Source organism: Sceloporus occidentalis, unplaced genomic scaffold, assembly GCF_023333645.1.
Source record: "Sceloporus occidentalis isolate IW3139 unplaced genomic scaffold, rSceOcc1.0.p SCAF_6, whole genome shotgun sequence".
NCBI lineage: Eukaryota > Metazoa > Chordata > Lepidosauria > Squamata > Phrynosomatidae > Sceloporus > Sceloporus occidentalis.
Window position 1 is genome coordinate 25,574,023 of NW_028316986.1, and position 13,282 is coordinate 25,587,304.

The following is a 13,282-nucleotide window of genomic DNA, read 5'->3' on the forward strand; positions in this document are numbered from 1 at the left end:
CTAAAACATGTCAACATTTAATACACTTCTAATAACATCCAATATATAGTCCAAAATGCTGCTTTTATAGAAAGCATATTTTAACCATCAGATTATGGCATAGTACTTTACTATTATGGTACTTCACATAACATGACTATAATCCAAGGGTGAACATCTGCACTTCTCCCTTCCCACTCAAACAGCCAAACATGGACTGAAAACTAAATTGGAAATTACTGCTATTTATTTATTTTTGACATTTTTAATCAATTGCCATCATTTGGAGGGGTTGCAGATTAATTGATGTTACAGAGGTATCCACTGCCCATGGAATTATAGTTCAACAACTTGGGACAATCTGTCCCATTTTGTGGGTGGGAAGTTTGATGCAGGGACTGGGTTAGAAGCTCCAAATAGCCCATAGTTACAGATTTTTTGCCCCTGCTGTAATCCTAGGAAAGCCCACTTGGCAGCGAGATTCACTGCATTCAGTGGAACTTACTTTCCACTGACTATATATAGGCTGGTTGTGGAATTACCTGCTTCCCACAATCAAAAACACGGAAAACATACCAACACAAAAACACTGAACTGTATTAAGAGTTCATGTGCTAATTTATATGTATAGATGCAAAATAGCTATGAGTAGAAGCAAAATACATTACACCAGAGGAGGCAAGCCACAGTGACCATATAACCTATGTTCCTGTTACTCAGTCTGTTGTCCAATTGCTAATTGTTCATGGTGAGTATCATGGTCCCTGTTCTCCCTACTTACAAGTTTTTGAACTTTAAAAGGGACTTGAACTAAGCAGCTCTTCAAAGATATCAGAAGATCATCATCTGAAAGCCTTTCAACAGAGGAATATCATTTGTAAATTAGGACACATGGCTACCTTAGCATTGTTGTTCAGTGCGGTCAAGTTGTCTTCAATTTATGGCAACCCTAATAATAAGATACCTCAAAGAGACAAATACAGCCTTCAACTGTATTGCTCAGGTCTTGCCAATTCAGTGCTGTGGCTTTCTTGACTCAGTCTAATCAACTGTAATATGGTCTTCCTACTGCTCTCTACCTAGCCAAGTGTTATGGTCTTTGCTAATGAGCCATGTCTTAGCAATAGCAATATCAAGTACATTTCTGTACCACTTATCAATGCACTTAATTAATAATAATTAATAATAATAATCTGTTTTATTTATATACCGCTATTCCAAAGATCATAGCGGTGATTAGCAAGTAAGCTAATTTACCCAGTCCCAACAGTCTGGGTTCTCATTTTAGCGACCTCGGAAGGATGCAAGCCTGAGTCGAGCTTGGGCCCTTTTGCTGGTCTTGAACTTGCAACCTTGTGGTTTTGAGTGAGTGGCTAAAGTACAGGCATTTAACCACTGTGCTACCAAGGCTGCTCTTCTTATGCTATGACTAAAGTATGGCAATCTCAGTTTAGTTATCTTGATTTTTAGGGAGAATTCAGGCTTGATTTGCTCAAGGACTCATATATTTGTCCTTTTAGCAGTCCACTGTATCTGCAGAATTCTTCTCAAGCACCACATTTCAAATGAGTTGATTTTCTTCCTATCAGCTTTCTTCACTGTCCAGCTTTCACAACCATGCAAAGAAATTGGAAATATAACAACACAAACCATCCTAACTTTGGCATTCAATGATATATCTTTACACTTCAGGATCTTGTCTGCTAAAGTTGCTAGGAGTTGCACATGCACAAGTCAGAAAAGCAGCAGCATTCAGCATGGCTGACCAGGAGATTCTGGAATGTGCTGTGAAGAATTAGAAAAGAGAGAAGAAAAAGAATAAGAAGAAAGGAAAGGAGAGAGATGGAAAGGAAGGGAGCTTTCTGTAGCTCTCTACAAAGCACATGACTGATGCAACCAAAGCTAATGGCCCAGACAATCTAAATTTTCTGTAGAAGGGCCTTTCCAAGAAAGTCTTTATGGAAAAGTAAACATCTCTTGTAACTGGAAGTAAAGTGTTTGGCCTCATACCATTCCATGGAGTAAGTGGTGAACAACAAAAGGGCTTGAGTGGATTTCCTGCATTTGAGCAGTATTGCTGTAAGACTACAAGTTTAATGAGGTTATAAATAGGGTTGGGGCCTAAAGTGGTGGAAAGATTGTTCCTATTGTGCAACTTGCTCTGTTAAACAATGCTCCACACAATGGAGCAATACTGCATATGAACACCCACAAGATGCCTTTTATAGTGCCTCTAATCTATAAAGAATGTGCTTCAGGTAAAATAATGGCTTCCATGAAACAGGTATCTGGATCCTTTGAAGGGACTAGAGCTGAAAATATACAATCCATGGCACCGGAAGGTGTCTCAGCAGTAGGAAATGGAACATATCTATCCCTTCCAACTCACACATACATGTTAGAGGACTGCTATAGTAGTAGAACCTGGATGTAGAAGTGTGAAGCACTCACCAGGCTGGCCAGGAGGAGCTGTGCATGCAGGGATTGTGGAACAAGCATCAGGTACAAGAAGAACTTCCCCAAACCTGTGGCAATGGCCATATTCAGAGATAATAACAAAGCACTGTGGAAACAAGCCTTGTGTTCATCTCCCTGCCCCATTCCACTTCCACAAAGTCTTCCCACCTTAGCATAAACTACTAGAGTTTGCTGTTAGAGCTGTGCCTCTTTGATTAGGCTACAACTGTTCATGATGGCTGAGAGATTCTGGGACCTGTAGTTCAAAAATGTAACTTTCCAAAGCACTGATTTGTAGCAGCTTTTATTCACTGAATGATTCATTGCACTTTTATGGAAGAGAAGCCCCATCTGGAGTAAAGCAAAATGGAGACAAGATTTCAGAAATCTGTTGTCCCCGAACTGGTATGAGTTCCCAGTGTTGGACAGATGACTGTACAAGACATTACACTGACTGAGGCAAAGAATGAACTCCTGGACCCATTCCCCATATAGAAACTGACTTAAGCTCCAGGCAATGGATTCTTGCTTCAGCACTGGCACAGAACACTATCCTGTGCTGCACTGAAGGAGAGCAGGCTAGCTTAGGAATGTGTTGGCAATTGTGAAAATTGAAGCACCAACACTGGGAACTCATACCAGTTCGGGGACAAAGAGAGTGAGGGAGAGAAAGATCTATTATGGGCTGAGTCCTACTGCTACTCCCAGGTACAGCAGACCTAATGAACCAATGCAACTTTGATAAGTGTTGACTTCCAAAGTTATCACTGATTCCTTGGGTCTGTTTTAGTTGACACTAACACTAACATTTGGCCCTCTGTTTCCTCTTGGCTTAAGTAACCATTTGCTTAATATGCAGACCACCATTTCTTCCTTTTTTTAAGAAGCAGAGTCTTTGATCTGTCCATGTTAAAGAGAAGCAGTCATGGATTCTCCTCCATGATGGCTACCAGCACACTTGCAAGCACGAATGCAAACATGACGGCCTTCTGTAATCATGCTTGATTTCTTTCCCACTATCTTTGAATGGATTTCCTGAAACATTTTTTAAAATCTTATTACAAGCATCTGGAGTAGTTGCTCCTGTTTTATGGTCACAAGCTGAGCACTGTCCTGCTGTATCTTGCTGGAATACCAAATGTACTTAAAACAGTGATTCCCACAGTTTGATCCTCCTGGTGATTTTGGACTTCAATTTCAAGAAGCTTCAGACAGCTTGGTCAACAGTCAGGAACTCTGGGAACTGAAATCCAAAACATCTCGAGGACCAATGTTTGGAAACCATTGAATTAAAGGAACCAGGTGACACAGAATCATAGAGTTGGAAAAGACCACAAGGGCCATCCAGTCCAACTCCTGCCTTGCAAGATTAGACAATCAAAGCATTCCCAATAGATGGCCATCTAGCTTGTTTAAAAACCTCCAAAGGAGACTCCATCATACTCTGAGTGAGTGATGGGCGTATTTCAGAGTTGCACACTAGCAGAGTGGTTCATACCTAGTCTTCATTTCCCTGTCTTGGAGAAGCTGCCTCAATGCAAGGATAACTCTGGAGTCTTCCCCAACTCCATCGCGATCCTTTCCCAACAGCTTTACATCTTTCATCAGCAGAACACAAGGATTATACAGCTCAGCCTGTGAGAAGGCAGCACACAATTTTGCTTCCATAGATGCACTGGTGTCACCACACAAAGCAACACAATCCACCTACACACACAGAGAGAACAGAGATGAAATGGAGTAAGAAAAAGTGCACACTGGCTGAAATACAGGCCATACCTCTTAGGCAAGATGACTGATTGGCCAGCTGGCCAGCCAGCCTATGACAGCAACACATGCTGTCACTCCAGCATCTGCTGCCTCAAGTACTGACTTCACTCCCCCTTCACTGCTGTTTGGAGCCATAACCTTAGTTCAGAAGCCACAACCTTGGGACTGATCCCAACACACTCCAGCCTGAAGTACTGACTTCACTCTCCCTAATAGCAGAGCCAGTTTAATTTCAAAGAAATATTGAAGACATTATCAAGGAAAAGAATGGATGGAATAGACTGAACATTTCAAGGCAACGTATCGGAGCCACTGTGATGAACTACAATGAACTCTAGTAGGGAAAGAGACAGCTTACCCATGCACTCAGCTTTGCTGAGGCTAGGTTCTTGAAGCAATTATTGACTTGTGCTCTGCCTGAATAATTTTCTAATTAAGTTTTGTAACAAGTGTTACATATATGCTCTTCCTCTGAAAAAAGGGATATTATGAATGATAAGGATTTTGGTAATTAAGGCCTTTCATTTTGCTGTTTACACTCAGTGGTGAAAAGAGGTAACTAGAAAGATGTAAATTAAGAATAATGAAAAGCTGTTCCAAAGTTATTCAAGGACACATTATGACTATAGCCCAGCACCAAGTTCAGCAAGTTTCATTTCTTTTGAAACAGAGCTGTGGAGAGCAACTTACTACAGCAGATCATTAGTCCTTCTAGTATTATGTGCAGAGCTTGGCAAATTGCTTTTTTAAAACGACTCCTCCAAAATTCCCCAATCCAGTATGGCTAATGACCATGCTGGTTGGGAGGGGGATTCTGGGAACTGCAGTTAAAAAAGGAACATTTCCAACTCTAATTATGTGGTAAACTCTTCAGAATTTCAGATAGGAGACTGTCTCAGCCCTTTCTGAAGATGCCAGGGATTGAACCTGGAATTTATATATCAGATGAAAGATCACATTGAGCTATAGTCTTTCCCTAAGTGGATGAATACAAATATTTTTTTAAATGTGGTAGCAGCTTCTGAACTGGCTGCCTGCTACAACTATATGGAGGTCTTAGGTTTTACTATGGAGAACTGGGTTTAAATAGAGACACTCACACTCTCAACTTCAGAGGAAGGCAATGGCAAATCCCCTCTGAAGAAATGTGGCCAAGAAAACCCCATGATAGGTTCACTGTAGCGTCATCATAAGTTGGAAGTGACTTGAAAGTACACCATAACAAAAACAAACAACACCAACAATTATTTGGGGAGCTAGACATCTACAGGCTACAGACATGTAAATTTTATCACATGCCTGTAGCTTGTAGATGTCTAGCTCCCCATATAATTGTTGTTGCTAATGCTGCTGCTGTTCCTGTGTGCCTTCAAGTTGTTGAAGGCACACAACAACAAATTTTACCACAATCTTGATCCATTTCAAACTGGCTTCAGGATGGGATATGGGGTGGAGACTGCCATGGTCACCTTAACTGATGATCTTCATCTAGGCATCGACAGAGGGAGCGTGACCCTGCTGGTGCTTCTAGACCTCTCAGTGGCATTTGACACAATAGACCATGACATCCTCTTGGAACACCTGAGAGACTTAGGAATTGGAGGCACTGCGTTACAGTGGTTCCATTCCTTCCTCTCAGGCAGGTTCCAGAGGGTGATGCTCAGGGACAGTTGCTCTTCCAAAATAGAGCTTAATTGTAGCATCCCTCAAGGCACCATCCTGTCCCCGATGCCATTTAATATTTATATGTAGCCGCTGGGAGAAATCATCCATAGACATGGGGCGGGGTGTTATCAGTACGCTGATGACACCAAAATATATTTTTCTATGTCTCGGTCATCAGCGACGACCGATGGCATTTCTCCCCTCAATCAGTGTCTTGAGGCAGTATTGGACTGGATGAGAGAAAACAAGCTCAAACTGAATCCAAACAAAACAGAGGTACTTACAGTACGGGCCCCTAAGCCATGCATCGGGTTGCAACCTCCAGTCCTATGGGGGGTTCACGCTCTCCTCAAAGGACTGTGTTTGCAGTCTGGGGGTACTTCTTGACCCATCGCTTCACATGAGAAATAAGGTGAATGTGACAGTCAAGAGCGCCTGCTATCAGCTTCGGCTGATACGCCAGCTGCACCCTTTCCTGGAACTGGGGGACCTTGAAACTGTAGTACATGCACTGGTAACCTCAAGACTTGATTTCTGTAATGCGCTCTACATGGCTACCTTTGTGCCTAGTTCAAAAACTGCAATTGGTACAGAATATGGTGACCAGGTTAATCACTGGATCAGCTAGGAGCGATCATATAACACCAATATTAAAGTCACTCCACTGGCTACCTATTAGTTTTCGGGCACAGTATAAGGTGTTGGTTATTACCTTTAAAGCCCTACATGGCTTGGGACCAACTTATTTAAAGGATCGCCTACTTCCATATAATCCGCCCCATGCTCTCAGGTCCTCTGGGAGGAACTTACTGCAGCCTATAAAAATTAGATTGACTGCGACCTCCCAGAGGGCTTTTTCAGCAACCTCTCCTAGCCTGTGGAATGGCCTGCCAGATGAGATTCATCAAATCACCAATCTAGATAGCTTCAAGAAAGCTGTTAAGATGGATCTCTTCCAGCAGGCCTTCTCGGAATAAATTACTCAGCCACGTAGCAACCCCCTACATACATCTGATGACTCTGCCCACCGTTATTGTTTTAATTGTTCATGTAATTTTAACCTTAAACTGTTAATTCTTTTTTAAGGGGGGGGGGGGGGATAGTTTGTATATATGATGTATTCTTTTAACATTCTAAGCCACTTTGATTGTTTTTACAAAAAGCCGGGTAGAAATAAAAGTCTTATTATTTATTTTATTATCTTGAAACCAATTAAATACCTGGACAGGAATCCTCAAATTCACTTTCCAGATTGCCACTGATGAGCAGATTATTTTATCTGAGCGATATCTTTTAGAGAATATGCCAAATTTTAGATCGATCATCGGCTTATAGTACACAGAGACCACTCTACCTCCTAGAACACTCTCACCCTTTTGTTAATACACAAAGTTACCTTGTACCTTTTCTCAGTCATGCGGAGTTAGCAGAAAGTACAAATAATCATTGTCTAATGTGGCATTGTCCTTTTATGGCAAATACCTGGTATAATATTCAAAGAAAGTATTTTTTATGCTAAAAATAACCTTTGTAAACAAGCTTTGATTGATTCCCACTTTCAGGATATGCACAGTTCCAAAGGGCCAGAACATGTTTCCACAGATGCTTGGTCATTTCCTTTAACCCATCTTCTTGGAATGTAGCTGAGACTCTCATAATAAGACTCCCTTTGTAAGAAGGAATGGAGTAACTGAGATCCAAATCCAACACTTCATGAGAAATCTCTACACTCATTTGCACATTTTATTTTGCTCAAATAATGACACTGAAATGTAAGAATCCATCATATAATATGGTATCAACTCACAGCAGTAAGCTCAGTAGACTCTAGTGAGAAAACATATAATTGGTACAGTTGGCCGTCCAATGGATTCTTCATCCATGGATTCAAGTACCCATAGCTTGAAAATACAGTGTGCCCAGTGTGTGTAAGGCAAGCTTGCCATACGCGGATTTAAGCTTTCACGCACAGCACGTCTGGAAAGTTAAAATGGCACATAGGCACATGCGCCCATAGGAATCAACAGGACTTGAAGTCACACATTTTTTGCCATATGCAGGGAGATCCAGAACAGATCCCCTGTGTATACAAAGGGCCCACTATATTCAAAAAAGTATAAATTCCAAATAGCAAAATACAATTTTGACTTTTTATGTAAGGGACACATAAATACTATGTATTTAATGGGACTTGAGTATCCATGGATTTTGGTATCCTCAGGGGTCCTGGAACCAAACCTCAACAGATACTAAGAGCCCACTGTATTTGCTATGACTGACATCCTGTATTGCAGTTATGGATCCATAACTGTTCAAGCTTGCCAAGAAAATACTATGATAGGTTCACCTTAGGGTCACTATAAGTAAAAAATGACTTGGAGGCACACAACAACAAATAATAACTGTGCCGTATTTTGTTACACCATATACTCACAGTTGTGGCACTATTGCCACAATCATAAATGCTCACTGAAGATGTACCGTAACTATCTTTTCCTGGCCTGACTCCCAAGTCTACCTTAATAGCCAGCAGTCACTCCAAGTGATGGAGATCTATTGTGCTGGTGAATCGGGGTATATCAGGATGATCCATGCCCGCACCAGTGATCTGCACTGTGAAAAACTGTGATGGGGGTCATCCTGCTGTGACCTGATTACCAGCAGAACAAACCTCCATTGTTTGGAGTGGCTGTTGGCAATTAAGGTACATTTGTAAGGCAGGAGATGATACACAGTTATGCATTCATAACTAAATTGGCAATGTATGATCTTGGCCTATAGTCTCAATGATAAAGAACTGACTTTACATTATAGTCGTCTTGATATAACACCACATTTCAGTGCATATGCCCTCAAAAATGGGTTGTAGATGTCACTCTAGAAGGAAACAATACATTCTTTTAAGCTTCCTTGTAGCTGGAATCAAGTATTAAGTATATATGACTTCAGCAGTTGGCATTCAAATTTTGATCTTCAGCCACAGCTGGTCAAGGATCCTAGCTGGAAGCCACAGACCACTGATGAGAGGAGCATACATCCCATTAAAACAAGACTTCACATAAATGTGATTCAAGCAAACTTACTTAAAACAAATCTCATTAAGTTCAATGGGACTTACTTATGAATGAACATTAGAATTGCATCACATAGCAATTAACATCCTTCCTTATTAAAAATCCTGAGGCTAAAAGATTGCAACGTTTAGCATCACACAAACCTCTCTAGGGAGCATGATCGAGACCTGAGGTACTATAATCAGAAAAACCACTGCTTTTTGTTCTGGCAAAGGATGCGCATGAAGGTGGGCTTTGTACTTTTACACTGACAGGGGAAGAGAGACTCTTTTAGGCCATTGGGTTGAAACCATCTAGGATTTTAAGGTAAAGTTCCAGCACCTTGAACTGCACCTATAAATGTGTTTATTTCAGGATGCTTACATCTCTCTAGGATGGTGGACAGTAGCAGAGATACAAATCACAAGAGGGGGAATAAACATACAAGGTCATTCATTTTTGGATCATATGTAGCTTATTCTTGTCTCTTTCCTTAGAAGTAAACTCCACTGCACTTGCAGACCTACTTTCAACTATTGGTACCTAGGGCTCCTTGTAATTTATAACGTATGACCATTTTTCAAAACAGTAAGAATTAATAGGAATTTGGCAAGTCAAATCTTTTTCTGTTTGACTGGATCTATCCTAGACAAGATTAGCAACTGGTCATAGGTCAACACGGTTTGGCTATGATATTTTTGAGGTATGTAGGTACGTAATTGTCTAGTAGCATGTGCATACATTATGAAAAGGGCCAACATGACCCTGAAAAGCTTGTAATATTTTTTAAAAATGTACAAAACACGGTTTCTCCCTCACAGAGACACATACACACCCTATGAACATGCACTCTGTTTCCCAGCAGCTCCCTGGATTTGTTATAGTTCGTCTTGAAATAGATCCAAACTATCCTTCTGCTGTCTCCTTTTTCTGGAAGAACTTGCTATTTATTTCCTATTCACCTCCATCACTTTTACCATCAATACCCATTTCTCCACCTGCTCCAGAAAACAGAGACGGGGAAAGGAGTAGAGAACTTAATCTTTTAAAAAACCTCACAAATGTCTGTCGCCTAAGAATGGTCTCCAGGAAAAATTGTCAGTACAGTTTTATTGTGACTCCATGCATCTGAGGAAAAGAACAAGTCTAAGAAAATTTATGCTACAACTTCTTTGGCAGTTAGTCTCAAAGATACTACAAGATTCCTTTGCATACAATCATTTTACCAGCTGTCTAAAGATAAGCCTAATCTCCCTATTAAGTGAGTTTCACAACTCAGGTACTACTACACAAGTCCACACCAAACAAACTCAAACCTTTTATTGAAGCCTTTCATTCATTTTCAAAGGTATTAAAACCTTATAAAATGGCAGTGGAGGAACACCAGCCCAACTGAGTACACCCTGCAGTAAATAGGAACAATATTCTAAGCTATTGTTCCAGTTAGCTTCCTGCAATAGTAATTTTAGCCAAGAGACCAGACCTACAGGCCCAAAACTTCCTTCCCAGCATTCTCATACTAAGCACCTACTGTGAAAATCAAAGGGAAATGGGTTACTAAGTAAAGAAGGAACCAAAATAAAGCAATGATTGGTATGTTGTATTCTTTTGGGCTTGAAGCAGTGGGACCAACAATTCCTATTAGAAAATGACACAAATGACCAAATCCAGACTTTTTAATTGGCTTCAGGGGAATCTGAACTTTTGTACATGGGGTATAATGCTCGTATTAAAGTTAACATAGGAAATTTTAAGTAACTTTTTTAGAGGGTAAACCAGATGATTTATGTGCTTCAGCTGCCAATTTATCAGATTAGGAGTTAGTCTTGAGGTTTGACATTAATTACATTGCTTTATAGCTGTGGTTCCCAACCTTTTCTATTCTCCACATTCCTAGAAAATGTTTGATTAATGTTCACACACCCTACAAAAGCATTATCATGTTTGAAGATGAAGAAATATAATTTTTGAATCACAAATTGAACCACATGCAGTATTGTGGTTCTTGTATGCCTTCAAGTCACGTCACTTATGGCGACCCTAAGGTCACCCTATCAAAGGGTTTTCTTGGCAGGTTTCTTCAGAGGAGGGTTGCCTTTCCCTGAGAGTGCGTGTCTTGCCCAGGGTCACCCAGTGGGTTTCATGGCCGAGCGGCAATTCGAACCCTATTCTGCAGCGTCAAAGTCCAATGGTCAGACTACTACACCATGCTACAATACTACAGGTGAACAAACTGACCTTAAAAAAAACCTTTTAACACAGTGCATAAAATGCAAATCTAAACTGAGTAATTAGATTCTAATTTATTCAGAAAAAATGAGTGATGACTCATGACTCGACACAAGTCACTCTTTGTCGCACCTCCATCGCACACCTCAAGTTGGGAACCCTGCTTTATAGGAAGGGAAATGTTAAAACCCAATTAATAAACATCAGAGCAGGTTGGCTGACAGCTATTCTAACATCTTTTTTAAAAAAATTCTGAAGCATATAATGTAACCGTTCTTAAGCCTTACAACAACAATATGTAAACCTGAAGTCTTCTTTTTTGTTTTGAATAAAGCCATTAACTTAAATAATTATAGTAGCTGTCTAGAGCAATGAGACATAACAGGAAGCAGAACAGCCTAGGAATAGGATAAAATAAAGCTGGATGTAACAAAAACATTTAGACTGTTTCTCTATTTGTGGCTAAACTGATTGCACCTTAAATATCAACATTTAATTGGACAGCTGAAGTTAGTATTTCTCACACTTTCTGCACTTAAGACCCATGTAATTTCTGTGGAGGGTTGTAGCTGAAATCCTACCAGCTGCTTTGCCCCAGACTTCAAACTTTTGCCCACACTGCTTAATGACATATGGACAATGGAAGCCAAATATAAACAAGTGGGTACCTGCAACAAAAGGCTGCAGTGTTGGATGGAGCAAGAAATGATATAAATCCAAGCTGGATTCAAGTTTTACCATTCTTCTAATTCTTATATTCCAGGCATCAGACCTCTAAAATTAGTTTCTAGTAAAGGATTACAACAAGAGTGAGGATATGTCTTTCTCAGAAGGGTTGGAGACCCACATAAAAGTCTATCTGGGGCCAAAACTACCTGTAGGTAGCAGCAGAGCCACTGGTATGTGGGATCCTTTTGGCACCTTTTTCTGAGGGCCTTTCAGCATCTTCTTCCCTACATCAATATGTGTGGGATTACTCTCTATCTATGTAAACACACTCTTTCGTTCCTTCTCTTTCTGCGCATATATTACCTAGCTCTCTGTTCACTATCACTGTGAGGAATTAAGCACCATCCACAGTTTCTGTCACAGTGGCTCATTGGCCCAGTAGGGGGGAAGCTTACTCTAAAATTCTGGGGTAAAGAATCTCTCTTACTTGGACCTTTTGCTGAGTTCTTCCCTCTTGCCAGGTAGGTTTTTGTTCTGTTCTTGTTGATATGAAAAAGGGCTGGTACTGAAGGGGCTGGAGAGAAAGGAACATCAGAAAGGAACCCTGGCACACATGTGCTTTTGTTCACATCCCAGACTTCGTCACATAGCAAACTCACAACAGTGAATTTATTGGATGAAGAGTACATGAAGCAAATAAGACAAAAAGTATGCAGCCAAATGAGCACTTTAATACACAGAAAAGAGCAACAGCTCCACTGCTTCCAAGCATCACTTTGGTCAACAAAATTCCTCCTTCAAACTACCAGTATTACATCAGCCTCCTCCACTTTGGTGTCCTCCAGATGTCTTCTCTTATCTCTTATTTCCAGCCAGCAAAATAGGGTCCTACATCTGAATAGACAAGTATACCACTGTACTGTAAATTAGTTCCTACTGAAATTGGCAGGACTTTGGTTGCGACTAATTTGATCTATTTCAGCTGATTTTGCCACAGTTTTACAGCAGCACAACAGGCAAAAATCAATGACAGTATCATCTACTATGTAATAAATTGTATGTCTACATAAACACACCAGCTTATAAACTCTCTTGATTTCTGTATTCATTATATTTAAATATATACCTCCTCTTTATAAATCATGCCAAGAAAACCCCATGATAGGTTTGCTATAGGATCACCATAAGCCATAAATAACTTGAAGGCACACAACAACAAAGGTTAATAGCCATTTTATGCAATATTTTTGGACAGTAAAACATCCTTGGCATAATAACTCCCTTGTTTCATAAAACTTCACTCTCTTGATACCTAAAACATTAGTATAATATACTGTTCTCACAGTTGGAGAATCCCTTTTATGTACCGGGACATTCTTAAAGATAGCATTATAAATAATCTATTAGTGATACTTAAGTATTAAATGTGATCTGTGCTGGAAAAATCAATTAAGATAGAT

At 40.2% G+C, this 13,282-nt stretch overlaps 1 protein-coding gene across 2 annotated transcripts in view; it reads right to left on the minus strand.

Moving 5' to 3' along the window:
• EPAS1 (endothelial PAS domain protein 1) overlaps positions 1 to 13,282 on the minus strand; it is a 160,381-nt gene that overhangs the window by 50,079 nt on the left and 97,020 nt on the right. The window lies entirely within an intron of this gene.